Source organism: Neofelis nebulosa, chromosome 5, assembly GCF_028018385.1.
Source record: "Neofelis nebulosa isolate mNeoNeb1 chromosome 5, mNeoNeb1.pri, whole genome shotgun sequence".
NCBI lineage: Eukaryota > Metazoa > Chordata > Mammalia > Carnivora > Felidae > Neofelis > Neofelis nebulosa.
Window position 1 is genome coordinate 1,375,238 of NC_080786.1, and position 20,233 is coordinate 1,395,470.

Below are 20,233 nucleotides of genomic sequence, written 5' to 3' on the forward strand. Positions count from 1 at the left end.
GGACTCTGAAGTAACTGCCATGGTACAGCCACGTGGCAGCACTTTGGAGGGTGCAGGTAGGAGAGACAAAGCAGCCTGGTCTGTCCAAGGAAGAGCCTACCTGAGCAGAGGCCAAGTGCTGGAGGTGCCAAAGCAGGATCTCAGGAGGTTCTGGAAGCAGCAGAGAAATAAATGTTCAGGGAAGGTACGGCTTTTAGACAGGCTCCTCCCCTACCACCGGCAAGAAATGGTTTCCCACGGGACAGGAGGCCTCAGCCCAGGGCAGATGTGCAGAAAAACAGATGAGGAAACAATCCAGTGCGAATAACGAAGCTCCAGATCAGCCAGAGCAGACAACACACTTCCAGTGCCTTGCGAGGCTATTAAGCCGGAGAGATTTTACACCAGCTGTTTCTGAACAAAAACAAAAGACCAAAACCCTTCCCTCTCCATGCCTAAAGCTCCTGGCCCACGCTTCTCCCTTCCTTTTCATATTCTTTAAAACCAGAACTGTCTTTACCTCCACTCCCTTTCACCCACTCGGATCTCAGTTCTTCCTCCACCACTCCACCTCATCTTTTCATCCTCCCTGAACCTTCTGAGCACCCTCCCCTTTTCTCTGCCTGGGATCTCTACCTGTCCCTCAGGACCAGTTCACCGTCGCCTCCTCCGTGAAGCCTTCCCAAGTCAGATTGTTCCTTGCTCCCACCTTTGTGCTTCTACAGAGCTGTGCCTAAGCCTCGGCACAGCAGTCGTTGGATCCTATTGTTAGCGTTGACTTCAGTGGCCCTGACAGCCTGTAAGCTCCCAAAGGCAGGAACCGGTTTTTACTCAATTTTATATTGCTGCCCAGAACCCAGGGCTGCGAAAATAAGCATGCAAAGGTGCCGTGAACATAGCATAGGTTAAGCTTATCTTCAAGACTTCCAGAATCTACTCAAGTAACTTTTCCACCTAAGTTGCTCTAAGAATTTACCTGCACACACATACAAATACCTAAATTATGAAGAACAGTTTTATTAGAAAAGCATCTTGGTTAAAAACTCTGTCTTCTAGTTAAGCAAACAGCGTGCATGCAGTTAAAACAGGGCAAGTTCCTCATCTATGTTTTTAATTCCTAAAATTCTGATCATGCGGCAAGTTCACTTGTGCCCTTTTCTTCCTGGGCAGCTACTGAGCTCTTAGGCCCAGACAAGCTGCTACAGGGAAGACACCAGGCCTTATTTATATCAATACCTAGAGCCATGGCTGTTTAATTATCTCCAAAAACAAGTAACTTCTTTCCCATTTAGTTTCACTTTCTGTATGACAGAAACCAACACCCACAGTAAGGGTTAGATAAAGACTATTTCCTGTGACCAGTAAAAGTATCATGAAAGCCCCTCAACTTTACTAAGGACATATAAAAACCTTCCTTTTAGGAATATGGGATTTCAAATCTGAATATAAAGTCCAATTTATATTTCTGTTCTAGAAAAATAAAAATTAGGATAACTTCTGAGTTCTTGTATGTTTTAAACTAATGGAACTTACTGCAACAATACTGAAAAGTTTACTCTTAATAGTGAAAAATTAATAGGGTGAGAATCATTTCTGTGCCTAAAATAATATAAGCACTGTGCAGATTTAAAAAAGACAAAGGTGACACTCAAAGTTCCCTGCCTAGAAAACCTTGAAGATGTAAGAAAAGTTAGAACCATGCACTTAATTTTTCAGTTACTACACTGCTTCAATATGTGACCTTGGGAATGTCATGTAATTTCATTTCTAGTTCTGTAAAATGGGAATGTCATCTATTTTCCAAATAGGGACAATACAATAGTCAGATAAAAGAATCAATACTTATTTTTCTTTTTCTTTTTTTTTTTACAGAAACTTGTCTAATTAGTATGCTTAAATCACCACTTGTACAGTGCATTCCTCCTCAGGAATCCAATTCCAAGAGAAATATTTAAGCAGACATTGGAGACAGATTTCCTTAAGGGAATGGTTTTATAAATCTGGAAAGCAATGTAATAAGATCATAAATTAATAAGTTGATTACATAAACCTTGACAGCTCCTGGCTTTAAAGCACACTAATACACATTCTGATAAATTAGACTGATTTGAGACACAGTGTCCCAACCCAGTACAAGGAACCCGAACTGAAGCATCTGATGTTTGAAAGAAATTTAGTGAAAATTCAGCTGAAGCGTCTGATGTTTGAAAGAAATGTAGTGAAAATTCAGCAGGATACTCAACATCTGCAGTTCCATCACTTGTAAGCCATGCTTCACCTTAAAACCTGGTAAGATGGGAAACGCATTAAATCAGCTTTACCACCCGCTCCTAAGACTGAGAATGCACTCAATTTTATAAAAGAGAAAAAAAGTAACCTGACAATTTGAAAGGTCCTATATCCTCAAACCTCGATAAAGAACCCTACTGCTAAATTCTCCCCAAATACTGAGCGTGAAACCGATCTCGCCAAGAAGCTATCTGATTGTACCTGGTCCAACTGTCAGGAACAGCACAGCTCCAAGAACCCCCCACTGCCCTCCCCCCAACCCCAACCAGGAAAACAGACTGTCACTTTCCTAGATCCCAAGTCCAAGTTAAAGGCAGGAAGGTTTTTGCAAAATGGTCCAGAAAGAATTCAACAGGCGATGACTACGGTAAAGAACGGATTGCTCTCCCAATCCGGGAAAAAGAAAAAAAGAAAAAAAAAAAAAATTCTCGCTCTCCCCTGGGAAGGGCACTGCTCCTCCTTCCTTACCCCGATGCCCTTTCTCTACAGACAACAATATCCCCATTCTATTGTAAGCCTGCAGTTTTACCAAGGAAGCCCCTTGCTGCGGCCAGATTTCCAGATTCGTTTGAAAAAGGAAACACATTCCGAGAACACACGCCCCACGAGAGAACCCAGGCGCGGGGAGCCCGGCCGGGGCGCGGGGCCCCGCGGCGCCGCACTCGGCCGGCTCGGGGCGGGGCGCGGGATGCGGGCGCCTCCCGAGGTGCCGCAATCCGGCCGCGGCCGCAAGGGCAGGGCCTCCGGGAGCCCGCGGCCGGCCGCCGCAGTGCCGGCTCCCGCCGGGCCCGCCGCCGCCGCCGCCCCGCCGCCAGGCCGCGCCGCCGCCGCCGCCGCGCGGACTCGGGCCGCCGCAGTCGGGGCTCCGCGTCCTCCCGGGCCCGCGCTGCGGCCGGCGCGGGAAGCGCGGAGCGCGCAACTTACTTTCCGCCTGCGGCGGGCGCCCCGGCCCGGACGTCCAGCCCGGCGACGGCGCAGGCTACCAGGCGGCGGAGGCCAGCCCGCACCCCCGGTCCACGGCCGCCGCGCCCGACCGCACTCCGCGCTTGTCCCTACCTCAGCCGGCAGCAAGGCGTCCGTCTGCAGCGGCCGCGGCGCCGACGACTCCCTCCCGGCCGCCGAATCCCCGCACCCAGCGCAAATCATAATACCGAGCGGGCGGCCGGGCGCGGGGAGGAGGTGGGGCCGAGCTGCGCCTGCGCGGGACGCGCGTCACTGTGACGCAGCGCCGGGGCGGGGCGGCGGGAGGGGCGGGGCCGAGAGCACCTGCGGGCTCCGGCGTGCGGTCTGCTGGAGGGCGTCCTGACGGCGCCTCCACCGCGGCGAGTCCGGGCCGTGGCCGGCGGTGGGAAGCAGGCGAGGCGCGCCCGAGGAGAGGGGACGGTGAAGGAAGAAGCTCCAGGGACGTGGGACAGTGGCCGAGAAAAGTAGCGCGAGCTGTCGGGGGAACTCGGAGGGAAGGGACTGCGTGCGCACCTGACTGCGTCCTGGGGCAGGGGGCCGAGGGCAGCGGGTACTTTACCCTTTTAAAGGTTCACCGCATTTCCCGCCCAAGTTTAAGCAAGGCGAGAGAAAAAACCCAATATACATTCATGTGCATATATACACTTTTGTGTCGACCGTTTTATTTCTGGGAACCCAATTTGAAGGAATTTTGTTGATTTTATTGCTGTTTAAACAAAAGTAGAGGAGCCCACCATCTGAATGCAGCGTTGGCTAAAGGTCAGCGGGAGACCCTGTCCTGGCCCCATCAGTTAGCTGTCTCCACTGCGGACTGGGTGGAAAGGCAAAAGGTCGTGGAAAACGTTAAGGCACACGAAGTCCGGGATTCAAAACAGCAGACATTAACCATGGCACTAGATGGTTGAGTGACATGGTCACCAGGCCAGGTGGGTCAGAAAGGGAGCTTAGCCAAGGCTGGAGAGGGGTGCGGGGGGGAGGATCTCCTGACTCCTGCCCTTGCAGGCTTGTCTTGCAATGGCGATCAGCTCCGAGGTTCCTAAAAAGAGAGAGCCATGAAACCAGATGCCAGGTGTCTCCAAAATGCTTTTCACTTTCTGTTTCTCCTCTTTCCACCTTTCCAATAAAAGACGCCTAGTAAAGAAGGACACAAGAATGAATGAAGGAATCAATTTTAAAAAGCTGCTTTGATGTTCCAAATTTGCTTAAATTGACTGGATGCAGAAGAGAAATATGTGGCTTTACCAAGTGTCTCTTTGACCTGCAAATGTCAGAGATGGTTTTTTGTTTTTTGTGTTTTTCAGACTCCACATCAGCACTTTTGCATGTCTGAAGATGATTGAGAAGTAAGAGTGGATTGCTGGGAGGTGCAAATTCTCAGGGTAGTAACGTCAGGTTTTCTATTAAAGGGGGCCTCCTAATGCCCTAGTGTGGGGTGATGGATCATTGGCTGGGGAAAGCCTCAGGCTCTAGGCCTCTGGATGTGCCTCTGCTCCTTAAGGATGGGCCAAAGCCCAACGCTGGGATCACTCTGATTTAGAAAGAACATGAAAGAAAAATCTTACTTTGAAACTGACGTTGTCACTCTAACTATATGTTAAGCAATAGCTCCTCATCACTTGGCTTGTGGAATTTGGTCCTTTGTTACTAGAAAGTTGGAAAACCATGCACCTTTACCCTCGGGGAGATACACTATTTAGAGAACCCTGTCAGGGGAGGGGGGGACCACCAACACTAATGGTTTCCCAAGAGAATTCCAGTGGTTGATGGCCTCTGCCACCAGGCCTATAGCCCCTGAGATGTAACAGTAACCACAAAACAATGGCCATAATAGATAAGCTCTTGGAAAACAGTATTTATGTTGTTGCTTTGTAGCTCAGGTTTTGAATAAAATCTGTAAGTGTAACAAGGACATAAGAGGAGCAAAACAATAAATAAAAACAGAATAACAAATTGATTTGAATAAAGTCAAGGATGCAGTCAATGCTGGCCACATGGCAAATCATTTATTCATCCCCAGTGTTTCTTGGGAAGCTGGAGAGCTGCTGGCAAGAGCATGACCCATTTTCAGTTCCACACCGTAAATTTGGTAACGTGATCTGATTGATACTTAGGCAATATTTAAAAATCTACAAATACAAATTAAGATATTATGACTTAACTTTGACTTGAAGCAAATAGGTGTATTGTTAATGAAGAAGCCCCTCCTCCAGTCTGCCCTGGGGCTTTCTCCAACACAGACTGCTTTTTTAATGTTAGGTCTTTTTATGGACCCGTAAGAAGCTTTAATTAGATATACAGCACTCTACAAAACGACGAGATGGAACACGCAGGTTTGCATTACAGTCTCTGTGATTCAGATCTCACACATAACATAATGCCACCAATTTAAGGAAGAAGTTGTTTACTGGAAGGCAACCAGGGAGATGCTATAAATTAGATCAAGATGTGAAAAGCAAGCAGAGTCACGGAAGAATTGCCATTTTCATCTTGGGACATTCCCCGCTACCCCCCTGCAAAAGCAGCGTGTTCTCTTCTCTGGATATTGTTGGTTTTCATAATTGGTAAAAAAATTTAAAATAGATCTATTTAAAACAACAGATATTGAATACTCATGTACAGTTCAATTTTGAGTTGTGATATTTAAAGATTTTTCTTTTCCATATTTAATTAGTCATTTTGTACATTGATATTTGTGCATCTCTAAATCCTGGCTTCCTCCCAGTAGGAGCAAAATAATACTCCATTGGAGTGGCTTACAGAGTTCCTCAAAGACTTTCCTCACCGCCCCCTTGGCATCAGTTGGCATGTTTAACTCTTTTATCTCAGGTGTCAGTTAAGGCCAATGTGTGGTGTGTGTGTGTGATACATTTTTGATGGTGGCAAACAAAGATCGAAAATGCCAGCCCTTGACTGCTTCTTTGCAACCTGTGAACTAGGAGACATGGCAGTCATTGCCTGGTGTTGAATCCCAGCCCCACCACTTAAGGCTGTATGGCTTTGGGCCGGTTGCTTAACTCTCTTGTTTGTTTCCTCCTCCGTAACATGGGGAAGGGTAGTGATAATGATACCTTTCTTATAAAATTGGTAGGAAGCAGTGGTTCTCAAATTGTGTTCCCTGGACCAGCAGTATCAGTTTGTTCTGGGAACTGAATCAAAATGCAAATTATCTATTAAAACGGGGCCTGGTACACAGTAAGCGGTATATTAATGAATATTTTTAGATGAGTGCAATACGATCTTGCCAAGCTATACCAAGTTTAATTTAGGCCAGAAGAAGCCTGCCCGTGTCCTCCAGAAAGTGAATCCCTCCTTCATCCCACATCCGAAAACTGTAACATGGCCTGCCAAACCCTTCGTGATGGGGCTCCCACCTTCCTTTCTTGCTATTTCCGTTCTCCACGTATGCCGTATCTCCATCCTCCCCAGTTTTCAAAGGGAACCGCTTTTTCACACCTCCAAGACTTGGCCAGTTCTGTTCCCTCTGCATGGAAGTGTCACCCACCCTTTCTCTCCGCTTTCCGCGCTTCGAATCTCACGAATTCCTACTTATGCTTCAAAACCTAACTGCAGTGTCCAGCCTCTTCTGTGGTATGCCCCAAGCCCCGCCCGGTCAGAGCCAAGGATTCTCTGGGCCCACACCTCTTTGCAAATCCCACATACAGCATTTATCATTGGGTGCTGTAATTGTTTACTTTTCCGTTTTCTGTCGTTGGATCTTCAACTCCTAGGAGACGAGGATTTTAGTTCATTCAAATTTCTATTCCTGCCACTCGGCTCTGACATTTCAAGAGGGTAGCCCAAGGGCTCACACCACAGACTTGGGGTATTCTTTTTTTTTTTACAAAGGTCTTTTAAGAATTTGAATTAATGTGTGAGGCACCTGGGTGGCTCAATCAGTTAAGCGTCTGATTCTTGACTTCAGCTCAGGTAATGATCTCACTGTTTGTGGGATCGAGCCCCACGTTGAGCTATGTGCTGACACAACAGCTGCCCCCCCAAAAAGAATTTGAATTAGTCGTGAACATTTAAACTTGAGAGATTTAATTTTCATGTTTAACCACTTTATTGAGGTCTAATTAGCAGGTCATGAAGTTCACTCAGACTACATGGTAAACTCAATGATTTTTAGTGAATTTATAAAGTTGTGCAGCCATCACCTTAACCCACTTTTCAAATGTTCCCATCTCTCCCCAAAAGTCTTCTCACGTGCATATGCAGTCAATAACACTCCAATTTCGAGTCCTCGGCAACCAATAATTTGCCTTGCATCTCTGTAGATTTGCCTTTCTAGAAGTGTTACATAAATGGAATAATGCAGTGTTGTAGTCTTTGATGTCTGGCTCCTTTCACTTAGCAAAAGGTTTGTCCCCGTTGTAGTTCATGTAATTGTATCAATTCATTCCTTTTCATTGCTGAATACTATTCCGTGATACAGATAAACTATATTTTCTTTATTTCCAAATTTTTGCTATCGTGGATAATGTTATGAATAGTTATATAAACTCTACATGGGGACGTGTTTTCATTTCTCAGGTATATTGCTGAGTGGAGTTGTTGGGTCATGTCATAACCCTTTACGCTTTAAACTGACAGATTATTTTCTAAAGTGACTTTCTTATATTCTCATCAGCAATATATGAGGGTTCCAGTTTCTCCGCATCCTTGGCAACACTTGGCGTTATTTGACTTTTAGGTTACCGCTATTCTAATAAAAGTGTAGAAGCATCTCACTCTGATGTTAATTTGCATTTCTCCGGTGACTAATGATGTTGGTCATCTGTCTGTGTGCTTTCTAGCCATTCATATATCTGCTTTGGTGAGGGGTCTATTCAAATATTTTGCCCACTTTTAATTGGGTTGTTTGTCTTCATGAGTTTTAGGAATTTGTTTTTGTATTTCAGATACAAGTCCTTGATTAGATATATGACTTGCAAGTATTTCCTCCCAGGCTGTGGTTTGTCTTTTCATATTTTTAATGATATCTTTAGAGGTGCCAAAGTTGTGCATTTTGATGAATACCAATTTATCCAATTTTTCTTTTATGAATCTTGTTTTTGCTGTCATATCTAAGAAATTTTTGCCTAAGCCAAAGTCAAAAGACTTTTTGCCTGTGTTTTCTTTTCAAGTTTATAGTTTTCAATTTGACATTTTAGTCTATTATCCAATTTGAGTTAATTTGTATGCATGATGTAAAGTAAGGATCTATTTTATCAATGTATTTTATCATTGATTTGTTTTTTTGCATGTGGATAGTCAGTTGCCCCTGAACCATTTGTCAGAGTGTCATTTTCTAATTGAATTGCCTTGACACCTTTATTGAAAATCAGTTTACCTTCCTATTCATTTCCGTTGATTTGTGTCTGTCTTTACATTATTGTGACATAGTCTTGACTATTGTTTTTTTTTTTTTTTAAGTTTACTTACTTGTCTTGAGAGAGAGAAAGAGAGAGAGAGAATCTCAGGCAGGCTCTGCACTGTTAGCACAGAGACCAACCTGGGACTTGAGGTTACGAACCCCATGAGATCATGACCTGAGCCGAAATCAAGAGTCAGACGCTTAACCGACTGAGCCACCCAGGCACCCCTGTTTTATTGTAAGTTTTGAAAATGGGGCAGAGTAAGCACTCCAACTATATTGTCCTTTTTCAAAATTGTTTTGCTATGGGGAGTATGTTGCACTTCCACGTAAATGTTAGGATCATCTTGTCAATTTCTACCAAAACTATTTATTTATTTATTCTTTAATATGAAATTTATTGTCAAATTAGTTTCCATACAACACTCAGTGCTCATCCCAACAGGTGCCCTCTTCAATGCCCATCACCCACCCTCCCCTCCCTCCCACCCCCCATCAACCCTCAGTTTATTCTCAGTTTTTAAGAGTCTCTTATGGTTTGGCTCTCTCCCTCTTTTTTTTTTTCCTTCCCCTCCCCCATGGTCTTCTGTTAAGTATCTCAGGATCCACATAAGAGTGAAAACATATGGTATCTGCCTTTCTCTGTATGACTTATTTCACTCAGCATAACACTCTCCAGTTCCATCCACATTGCTACAAAAGGCCATATTTCATTCTTTCTCATTGCCACGTAGTATTCCACTGTGTATATAAACCACAGTTTCTTTATCCATTCATCAGTGGATGGACATTTGGGGTCTTTCCGTAATTTGGCTATTGTTGAAAGTGCTGCTGTAAACATGTGCCCTGTGCATCAGCACTCCTGTGTCCCTTGGGTAAATTCCCAGTAGCGCTATTGCTGGGTCATAGGGTAGATCTATTTTTATTTTTTTGAGGAACCTCCACACTATTCTCCAGAGTGGCTGCACCAGTTTGCATTCCCACCAACAGTGCAAGAGGGTTCCCGTTTCTCCACATCCTCACCAGCATCTATAGTCTCCTGATTTGTTCATTTTAGCCACTCTGACTGGTGTGAGGTGGTATCTGAGTGTGGTTTTGATTTGTATTTTCCTGATGACATATCGGACAAAGAGCTAGTATCCAAAACAATTTTTTTTTTTTTTGGAGGATGGGATTTTTATTGGAGTTGAGTTGTATATATAGATCAATTTTGGGAGAATTGCCATCTTACCAGTAATGAATCTTAACAATTCATGAACATGGTATATCTTTCCATTTATTTAGATCTTTTAAAATTTCTATCAGCAGTATTTTGTAGTTTTTGGGTCTTACACGTCCTTTGTCACCTTTATTTCTAAATATTTTCCTTCTTAGTGCTATTATGAATTGCATTATTTTCTTTATAGGTTGTTCACTATCAATATATAGAAATATTGATTTTTATATCCTGTGGCATTCTCATTTATTAGTTCTAGGTGGTATTTTCAGATACACTAGTATTTTCCAGATATAGGATCATATCATCTGCAAATAAAGACAGTTTTATTTCTTCTTTTCCAGTCTGAATGCCTTTAATTTCTTTTTCTTATCTTCTTGACAGCCTATAACTTATAGTATGATATTGAATAGAAGTGATATTGAATAGTTCTTTGGGATGCCTGGCTGGCTCAGTCAGTGGAGCATGAGAGTCTTGATCTCGGGGTTGTAATTTTGAGCCCCATGTTGGGTGTAGACATTACATAAAAATAAAACCTTTAAAAAAAGAAGTGGTGAGAGTAGATATTCTTGCTTTGTTCTCAAAAACACTTTAAGTCTTCCACTAGTAAGTATGATATTTACTATAGGTTTTTTTAGGTGGTTTTTTATCTGTTTGAAGAAGTTCCCTTACATTCAGAGTTTAAGAGGTTCATCATGAATGAGCGTTAGATTTTGCAAAATGCTTTTTCTGCATGTATTGACATGACCATGTAGGTTTTCTCTATTACGTTAATATGACACATTATTTTTATTTTCAGATGCCAAAACAACCTTGTATCCCAAGGTAAGTTCTACTTGGTCATTGTCTCATGCTGCTGGATTTGATTTCCTTGTTTATGTTCATGTGGCATAATGTGATGACTTTGGCCTCAACGAGCTTGGAAGTGGATTCTTTTCCAAAGCCTCTAGTTAGAAGCCTGGTCCAGCTAATGCCTTGATTTGAGCCATGTGACACACTGAGCAAGAGAGCCCTGTTGAGTCTGACTGGACTTCTGACCTACAAGAAGGTGAGTTAACAAATATGTGTTGATTGAGCTGCTAAATTTGTGATAATTTGTTACGTAGCAGTAGAAAACTAATATACTTTGTCCAGTTTTACTCTGCCATAGCTAGAAGTCCACCCACATGGCCGACTTAATTTTAAAAACTAAAATCAAGATTTCTGGCCCCTCTTGAAAAATGAGATCTTGCAACTTGAGATTTGAATTTCTCCTATGTCAAACCACCTGCTAGAGCTGAGCAGTGGCTCTCTGCCACCACCACCCCCCCCCCACACACACACACCCGCCTTATTAGCCAGGGCCTCACTTCCCCTTCATCTGCTCTGGTCCTTCACCCCAGGCCTACATCTCTAATTACTGGGCTGGCCATGGGACATCTGAATCTGGAACACCTGATCAGCACATGCCCAACTTGTCGTGAGCGCTCGGTAAGTATTTGTTGAATAAATGAACCAAACCACAGACCCAGTGACATGGGGGAATTTTACATAAGAGTGCGTGAATGGACATTTGGGATGAGTGAGGTTGAGGGCGGTATACCCTTCAGTGCACTCCCAGGGGAGTTCTGGGTGTGGCGCACAGAGCCTGTCTGCCTAAAGGAGATTCCCTGGAAGTCCCGTTGATTTTCACATGCATCTCATTGGCTGTAGTGTGTCATATGACCAGCCCTAGTTCCAAAGGAGTGCCTCACGTGCCATCCCCATTCCCACAAGGAAATCAGGTTCTTACAGAAAGGAGAAAGGAAGATGGATATTGGGTTAGTGACTAGCAGTTTCAATACCTAGATATTGAAAAGGAACAAAACCAGCACCCCAGAGGCCCTTGTGCCCTTCCCCTCCCAGTGTTTCCCCCAATGGTAGCCACTCGTGACCTCTTATAGCGTTGCTTACTAGAAAATGGAATGAAATGGAGTGTGTTCTTTTGAGTCTGGCTTCGTTTGCTTGCAGCATGAATGTTAAAGAAAAAATAGAACCAGTATGAGAACAACTCAGGTTTTCTAACACAAGACTTATTATTAGCCTTGAGGAAATCAAGATTGTCAGCGATGAAATTATCCACTTCCATTCCTTGAGTTAGTTATCACTAACTACCCATTTGCCCTTCAGCCATGGACAGTCCAGAAAAACGACCAGGAAGATTAGTAACAATGTTCTTTCTCATGGAACGTACCAAAAATATTTTTATTTTTATAATTTTTAAAAACAGTTTTATTCATTGGAGAGAGAGAACGATCACATGAGTGGTGGAGGGGCAGAGGGAGAGAAAGCAAGAGAATCCCAAGCAGTCTCCACACCGTCATGGCAGAGCCCAGGGCGGGACTTCATCTCACAAACCACGAGATCATGACCCGAGCCGAAACTGAGAGCCAGACGCTTAACCGCTGAGCCACACAGGCGTCCCAGTAAAAGAATCCTTTTTAAACGGCCCGTACATGTATGGACACAGAATGGATGGCCTAGTGCTGGTGGGAGGAGGGTCTCAGGGGCCCCTGCTAGGCCAGGCTTCAGCCTTCAGTTACTGGATGGTAAGGAGGTCACGGGCAGGTGGGAGAGGAGAGGGGATGGCCCGGCCACGGGACTGGGAGGCTGCAGGCAATGGCTGTGTGTCAGTCTCTGCAGAATAAGCTCAGGGTTTTGGTGTCGGTGGAGTGCTGGCTGCGTGTTAGCTCTGCTCTTTGCTTCACAGTGTGAAGATTGGCCTCTGTGAAACTAGCCGCGAGGTATTCTGGCACTGTACGGGCCACTACAGCTCAAATGAGGTGTCTGTCTTGATGAAGGTGAGACCGCTCTGTCTCCTTACAGACAGGAAGAGGAGGGACACTTGGCAGCATAGACCCTGCAGCAGGAGCTGGCATCTCAGTTGAACAGGGCTGAGCTGAGCCGCTAGGGCAGGGCTGTCCAAAGCGCTGACACTCCTTTCCTTAGGGCGGTCGTGTAAATACAGCTCCACTCGTTTCTGGCCCACAACTGTTTCAGTTGTCCCACTGACTCCAAAACAAGGACTATTAGACATTCTGTAAAAATTAAAAAAAAAAAAAAAAGATACGGAACATTGATTCAGGACTCAGGACCGCTCTCCCAGAACTCGTAGCCTCTGTTCACTCCCAGCCCCCACCCCTTGCTTGCTTGGACCACGGAACCCAGCAAACTAAGTGCTCACTTTCCTGGCCTCCCTTGCAAATAGGGGTGTCCATCCAATCCAGTCTGGCCAATAAGATCTGAGTAGAATTCAGCTGGGTGGGAGGGGGGTGGCATGGCGGTTTGGGGAAAGCTTTTGCTTTTCTGATACAAAGGGACAGCTGCAGCTGGCTCTGGTCTTCCCCTTTCTTCCTGCCCCAACTGGGCATGATGCCCTGGAATAGGAGCTGCCATCTTGCAACCAGGAAGGAGAGGCCAAGAGAATCACAGCAATGCTGGCTCTGGACCTCAGGAGCTGCTGAACAAATGCTAACAGCTGCCTGCTGCAGACTTCGTGTTCTATGAAAAAACTGAAAACTCGTTTGTTCATTATGCTCACTTATAGCCGAAAGCCTTCCTAACCAAGACAACTAGTACACGTTCTTGTCATGGACAGGCAAAAAAAAAAAAAAAAAAAAAAAGGGCAGTGGGGGTGGGGGGCTAAGGATTTTCCAAGTCTAGTTAATTCATCAGAATTTGTAGAAGCTTGTTCTCAAAAGCACGGGAGGTATGGAGTCCTGCTGGGGTCAGGTCAAAACGACACAGAAGCCGACTAGAGGAGACCTCACTGGCCAAGGAGGGGGACAATTTGAACATTGGAAAACAATGTCTACACGGGATTAAATTGAGTTAAGAGTGGACAAAGGCACTTATCCAAGCACTTACCTTGCCCTTCTGGTATGAACTGTATTTCAGAGCAACCAAAGAGGTAATAAGGAGTTCTTTAGAGAAGAATTCCAGTTACTACAGACAGAAGGAATGATACAGTTAGAAAACCCCCACGCGGGAACACATGATGAAATAAGGAATCCAGGCAACCACCGTCAGGAAGTATTAGGTGAGAGGTCGACAGGGAACCTTTGGATGGACCATGCTGATAACACCTGAACCCACTGATCAATTTTTACATCTCTAAAAGTGGGACAGTCAGACATCATGTACCTTGTGATGTAATACGTCAGAAAGTCCACAGCATCTGTGAATCTAATCCAGCTTACAGTAAATACAAGAACAGGCTGAATGACACGAGGAGGAAACCGTCAGCCAAGTCCAGAAGGTAGGATATTACACTGGACAGTGACTCATTTCTCCCCTTCCTCAAGTAAATGGCATGAAAACAGGGAGGGGAGAAGAACTTACAGAGTAAAAGAGACTTAAGTGTTCTTTCGATCAAATATGATGTGTAGATCTTATTTGGATCCTAGTTTGAATGAGATAACTATAAAAATACTATTGTTGGGGCGCCTGGGTGGCGCAGTCGGTTGAGCGACCGACTTGGGCTCAGGTCACGATCTCGCGTGATCTCGCGTGAGTTCGGGCCCCGCGTCGGGCTCTGGGCCGACGGCTCGGAGCCTGGAGCCTGCTTCCGATTCTGTGTCTCCCTCTCTCTCTGCCCCTCCCCCGTTCATGCTCTGTCTCTCTCTGTCCCAAAAATAAATAAAAAAATGTTGAAAAAAAAAAAATACTATTGGAGCTTAGGAAAATTTGATATGTTCTGGGTATTACCTCACATGATAATTGCATTCTGGTTTTGTTTTTTTTTTTAATGCTTATTTTTGTGAGAGAGACGGAGACAGAGTGTGAGTGGGGGAGGAGCAGAGAAGGAGACACAGAATCTGAAGCAGGTTCCAGGCTCTGAACTGTCAATACAGGGTCCGACGTGGACTTGAACTCACAAACCGAGAGATCATGACCTGAGCTGAAGTTGGGCGCTTAACCGACTGAGCCACCCAGGTGCCACTGTGGTTGTTTTTAAAGAAGTTATTCTTTGATACAGATACCTCCTGAAATATACAGACAAAAATTGTGTGTATGTGACAGGGGAGGTTATAGAGACAAATCCAGTAGCCTATGAAAGGGTTTGTTGTATTTTATTCTCCACTCTTATGTATGGTTGAACATTTTGTATAAAATTTTTAAAAATATTACTATTTTAATTTGATTTTCCTGCATTCTAGATGCTAACAGCAACAAAAATGAGAAAGCAATTTAAAAAAAAGAACAATCCTGTCAATGTCCCTAAATTCTGTTTCCTTTCCTTCATGATGTTATCTTCGTTAAAGCCGAAATAAAGGCTATCATCGCAAAGCTAGGATATAAAACAATGTCGTGTAGCTACTTGAAAGCATAGGATGTTAGGGGCACTTTAGAGACATTAGTCCTGCCTAGCATGCCTTCAGTGTTCTCACCCATGCGTGGGACACCCAGCTTGCTTCTCCATTCTGTTCCTGCATGTTGCCAGAGCATCTCGCACTTTCCATTGACTTGTAATGACTTGTCCAACCTCTTCTACCAGACTCTGAGCCATCCCCTCCTTAAATCTCAATCAAGGGCCAAAAATCAGTGCCAAATGTGCCGTCTCCAATGCTCCCTCAACCCCCAACCTCTCACAACAAATTCATAGTGTCTCTGCCATGACACTCTTGTATCTTCCTAGAAGACATCACTCCAATTTGTTTGAAGCAAGGGAGATGATAAGTAATTATATTACATAGACAAGATTGCACTATTTTTAAAAGTGGTAACAATACATGAAATCCTTAGCACTCACGTTTTCAGAGCTAGTAACTCTTCCTTTATTTCTCCTCTAGCCTCTGATTGGCTGAGTCAAGAAAAGGAAACCACAAAATATCTTTAATGTTTCTTGAATTTTGATCCCTAAGTCAGGGGCATTGTGGTATACGTAGCAATCCACTCCTAACTGATATTAACCTTGGTTTGCTCTGAGCCTCGATGACCACTCTGAGGCAGCCTTTGGTAGGTCATACTCAGGTGCTACACTCGGACCCCCTTCAGGAAAGACCTGTCTTTTTTCTGATACCCCCAAAGTTACCAATCACAGTGATGGAAAGGTAAACTGAATATGCACGTCCTATCCTCATTTCTTACTTCTGTGTCCCTCAGGTCTTAGCTGCAATGTAGGTTATAGCCTCTGGTTTACCTCCTCCCCAGTCTGGGTTGGGTGGCCTCCTTTGTGTTCCCATAACACATCACAGGCCATGTGGCATGACCTTTCCAACACACAGTTACAATAATCTCTTACATTCCCTCTAGATTATAAGCTCCTCCGAGATGGAGACTGGAAGTGTTCACGATTGTATCCCTAGTGTTTGCACGTGGGAGCTACTCAATGACCATCTGTTCAGTAAATATACGAGTAGTCGAATGAGTGGCTTTCAAGACTCAAAAGTTCAGAATTGAGACTCTAAATTTAGGGCATCCTGCTTCTTAAGGTGTCAAATACCCTTTGTCCTCAAAGTTTAATTTAAAGGAACATTGTTAAAAGGGGAGGGACCTAGTCCTCAGAAAGCAGTGGAAAGATTGGATGGGAGAAGTGGGGGGGGGGGGGGGAGCGTGTTATGCAGGTGCCCACCACACCTCTCTCTCTTTCTCTTCTCTGTCTCTCTCTCAAGCCACTCCTGGAATGGCCAGCCTGAGGTTTTACTTGTCTTTATACAGTCCTCTGTTCTGCCCCTTTGAGTGGAGGAGGGTTGGGGGCATAGGTAGTGGTAAAAGGAACAGACTGCTGGCAAGAATTGAGCCCTCTAATGACACTTAACACACTCCCTTATAGCGCCCAGGGGCTTGACTCACCAGAGCTGACTAAAGTCTGGTCCCCCATCAGCATTGGGGCCCTCCCCAGAGGGGGCCTTTGCCTGGACCTGACACTAATTAGTAGATCTCAGTCTGCAATGAGGTTGGCTGTGGGTTATTCATGAGAATCCCCCATACTTCCTAAGTAGTAAACTTGCAGTTACTCAAGCTAATGGAGTATTTGTGTGAGTTCAGAGCCAAGAGAAGGGCCAGAAATTATCATAATCCAAACTGAGAGTGAAGATAAGAGGATGGTTTCTTTTATAATCAGTGAGCTAAGTCTAACTCCACAGCAAATGAAATCGACCCAAATGACCTACATCAGAGTTCAGGGGCTAATCATGGGTGTAAACCAGGGAGGGAAATCATTAGTCTCAACCAGTTGAGGTTTAATGAACATGAAATGCAGTGCCCTGAATGTCTACACACTCAGGACTGAATTGTTCAAATCATTAATATTAACAAAGGTATCTTTGCACAGATTCACCCATCATTAGTTGTGGAGGAAAATACCAGTTTTATTAGCATGGTGATCATACATCCAACATCTACAATGGCCTGCCCCAGCTGAAAGACCATTAGGAAAGGAAAAAGGGTAGGGACTCTTGGGCCTGAGGCCCCATTCGGGGCTCAGGGCCAGCTACCCCACTGTCCTGAGCATCAGGAACATGCAAATTCTAAAGCTGTGCATTTGTCCTTGAGGAAACTACAGTTCAGCCGTTAAAGTGTCGTCAAGTAAGGGCCAGTGCATAGTGGAGACATGCCGGATCCTTGGTTTTAGAGACGGGGAAAAAAGAATGTTTCCAGAAGCAGATATGTGTATTGCTTTTGACTGATACGGAGTGTTTGTCCTTGCAAGGTTTTGATATCCACCGATATCTAAATTCCGTCAGGGCAGGAACCTTATGTATTTCGTTGACCACTGTAGCTCTAGCACCCTGCACTGGTACAAAGCACAGACGAAGCTCAATAAATATTTGTCCACTGGATGAACCAATGGGTATACTGTGTCATGCTCATTTAGGGAAAGAAAACTGAGAAGCAGAGAAGGGAACTGATTTATTTGAGTCGGCGGTCACTAGCTCAGCACTTGCCCATATGACTCATTACTGTTAGCTGCTCATAAAACAGAGCCAAATGTCTGTCCTGGTGTTCCTGTAATATTTTTCCAAAAGGTAGGAAAATATAGAGACATGAATACATGACAGGTACATGCAGAACTAGGGAGAAGTCTTGTGTCTGAACAGCGGTATCTACAATCCACTTTTCACACAACTATAGACGTGAAGAAAAATCTTAGGAAGAGAAGAAGCAGGGGCCAGAGCATGGGTGTTGATGTCTTCAACCACGGAATGACGGTCTCCAAGCCCCTTTCTGTTATGCTACGCTACAGCTTTGCTCTCTGGCCCCGGTGTATGTCAGCTAATCTTCTTACGTTGGTAGAGGACACAACAAGGAATTTATGTAGGTCAGAGAATATTTTGAAATTCCAAACAGAAGAGCTGCTAATGAATTTAGTTTAGGGTGTCTTGCCACCAGAAAAATGATAGACCTTTCCAAACACCTTTGGCTGTTTGCTCATCAAGAAAAGCCACACATTTTTCTCTCTGTAAAAAGTGTCAAAGAGAAAAAACAGGCAGACTGCAATTGTGCTCCTGAAGGCCCGAGGCCTGGGGCTGTTGTTAAATTCAGTGTCTATCACGACAGTCCCCGAGAACTGTAAGAAAGCTCCCCTCTGAAGGCACACGAGGTCAGCGTCTTGTTCCCAGTCACGGAGATGACTCAGAGCGTAGAGTGAAATGCCCAGCCCGTGGGACAAAAGCAAAGTTTGCCTAGGTTTCTTTTGTTTGTAACAGTGCTTATGATGACTTCTCCCCAAATTTCCGTCTCTGCCGCAGCAACTCGGAGGGAGTCTTTCACCAGCATCCAGATGCAGATCTGAATTTTACTTTTACCCACTATAGCATCACCCGCATTGTGCGTCCTATCGGCTTTTCCGTGTGGGTAATTTCCTAACGAATTCCTGAGATGAGTCAACTTTGAATATGCCTTTGAAGAAGCCTCAGTCCAAGTATGTGGATTTAGATCCCGTGGGTCCCTTGCTTACCCAGAATCTGAACAGCCACCGCCAAGGGAGTACAGAGGACACTGGCTTTGAACCTTGCAAGGACTGCTTCACTACCTTCCAGGCTTGGTGAGGGCTTCGGTCTGGCATTGGTATTCTGGGAGTACCTGCTTCAAAAGATCAGCGATTTGAGGAGGAAATAAGGGAGCCCGTGAAGAGTGCAGAGGAGGTTCAGTCCGTGCCAGCTGTACGAGTCCTGGGAAGTAAGTGCAGGCATCTTTAGATGCCATAACAGAATGTTCACCTCCAGACTTCGTGTGAAATCAACCCCAAAACGAAGAGACTGAACTTGAAAGTGCAAAGCCCTTGAGCCCTCCTTTAATGACACTTAACACACTCCCTTATAGCGCCCAGGGGCTTGGGTAAGAGCATTTAAAATTTAAAATGCTCAGTTGAGCGGCCGACTTCAGCTCAGGTTATAATCTTGCGGTTGGTGGGTTCGAGCCCCGTATCGGGCTGTGTGTTGACCCAGAGCCTGGAGCCTGCTTCAGAATCTGCGTCTCCCTCCCTCTCTGCCCCTCCCCAGCTCACGCTGTCTCTCGCTCCCCTTCAAAAATAAATAAACATCAACAAAATAAAATACTCATCCCTTAGGGTGCCTGGGTGGCTCAGTTGATTAGGGCCTGACTCTTAACCTCAGGGTCCTGAGTTGAAGCCCCACATTGGGCTCCATGCTGAGTGTGGAACCTACTTAAAAAAATAAATAAAATAATAAAATGCCCATCCCTGCATTACCAACCACGTTTCAGCTTTTTGCTGTTTCTGTCCCCAAAGAAACCTACACGCTCTGGTGCAGGAGGTATGTTCAAGAACGTTCCCTGTAGCACTACCAAAAAACTGTAAATAACCCAACTGTCCGCTAATGGCTTCAAAATATATATACAAGGGAATAGTTGGTGGTCCTTGTACAAGGTGCCCCACTGCTCTCTAATATGGAAAGTTCCTCAAAAGATATTGCTGAGTATGAAAAAGAAAGTGGCAGAATGACACAAAAGATACCATTTGTGTAAAATCCCGAACAAAATAATCATATGTGGCTTCCTTAGGAATGTGTACATGTGTGTAAATACAATGATGTTTTTCTGGAAACAGGACAGCCACAGAGTATACAGTGGCTGAACGGGGTGGGAGCCCTATCCCTGATTCTGATTTGCTAAATGTATTTCAAGTATAAAGTAAAAAATCATCACATACAGTGACGAATAACCTGTATTCCTATTTAATACCCAATGTCCATAGCAATGTATACTAATTTATAATGAATATAATTTAAGTTATTATTGAAATCATTTATTAAAATTTAGTTACTATTAAAATTATAGGGATTTGTAATTTGTATTTATACAACTTATAATTTATAAGGAAAATGCAGAAGAACCACATCAGGGTGTCAAACGTGCAGATTCCGGGGTCTCACCCCCAGAAGTTCTAATTCCTTTATGTTTGAGGTAGGACCCAGGACGTTGCGTTTCTGGCACGGCGATTCTGCCGT

The 20,233-nt window shown here is 44.5% G+C and overlaps 1 protein-coding gene and 1 long non-coding RNA gene across 8 annotated transcripts in view; one reads left to right on the top strand and one right to left on the bottom strand.

Annotated features, from left to right (window-relative positions):
* SNRK (SNF related kinase) overlaps positions 1–3,452 on the bottom strand; it is a 60,295-nt gene extending 56,843 nt beyond the window's left edge. For 3 of the 4 annotated variants that reach the window (XM_058729208.1, XM_058729207.1, XM_058729206.1), the window contains exons 1-2: positions 3,325–3,452; positions 101–150 (exon numbers count right to left, since the gene is read on the bottom strand). The gene's annotated coding sequence lies outside the window, so the exon portion shown is untranslated. The remainder of the gene's footprint in view (positions 1–100; positions 151–3,324) is intronic. The other variant, XM_058729205.1, reaches the window with a different exon arrangement.
* Positions 3,453–3,493: 41 nt separating this feature from the next.
* LOC131511536 (uncharacterized) lies at positions 3,494–19,974 on the top strand. 4 transcript variants are annotated; one of them, XR_009261557.1, is made up of 5 exons: positions 3,494–4,157; positions 4,533–4,574; positions 8,647–8,848; positions 10,603–10,851; positions 18,515–19,974. It is a non-coding gene; the product is annotated as an uncharacterized LOC131511536 (long non-coding RNA). The 4 variants fall into 4 exon arrangements; XR_009261556.1 differs by lacking the exon at positions 18,515–19,974 and adding an exon at positions 11,186–12,401; XR_009261558.1 differs by lacking the exon at positions 18,515–19,974 and adding an exon at positions 11,186–12,401 and having other exon boundaries at positions 8,647–8,825.
* Positions 19,975–20,233: the final 259 nt, after the last annotated feature.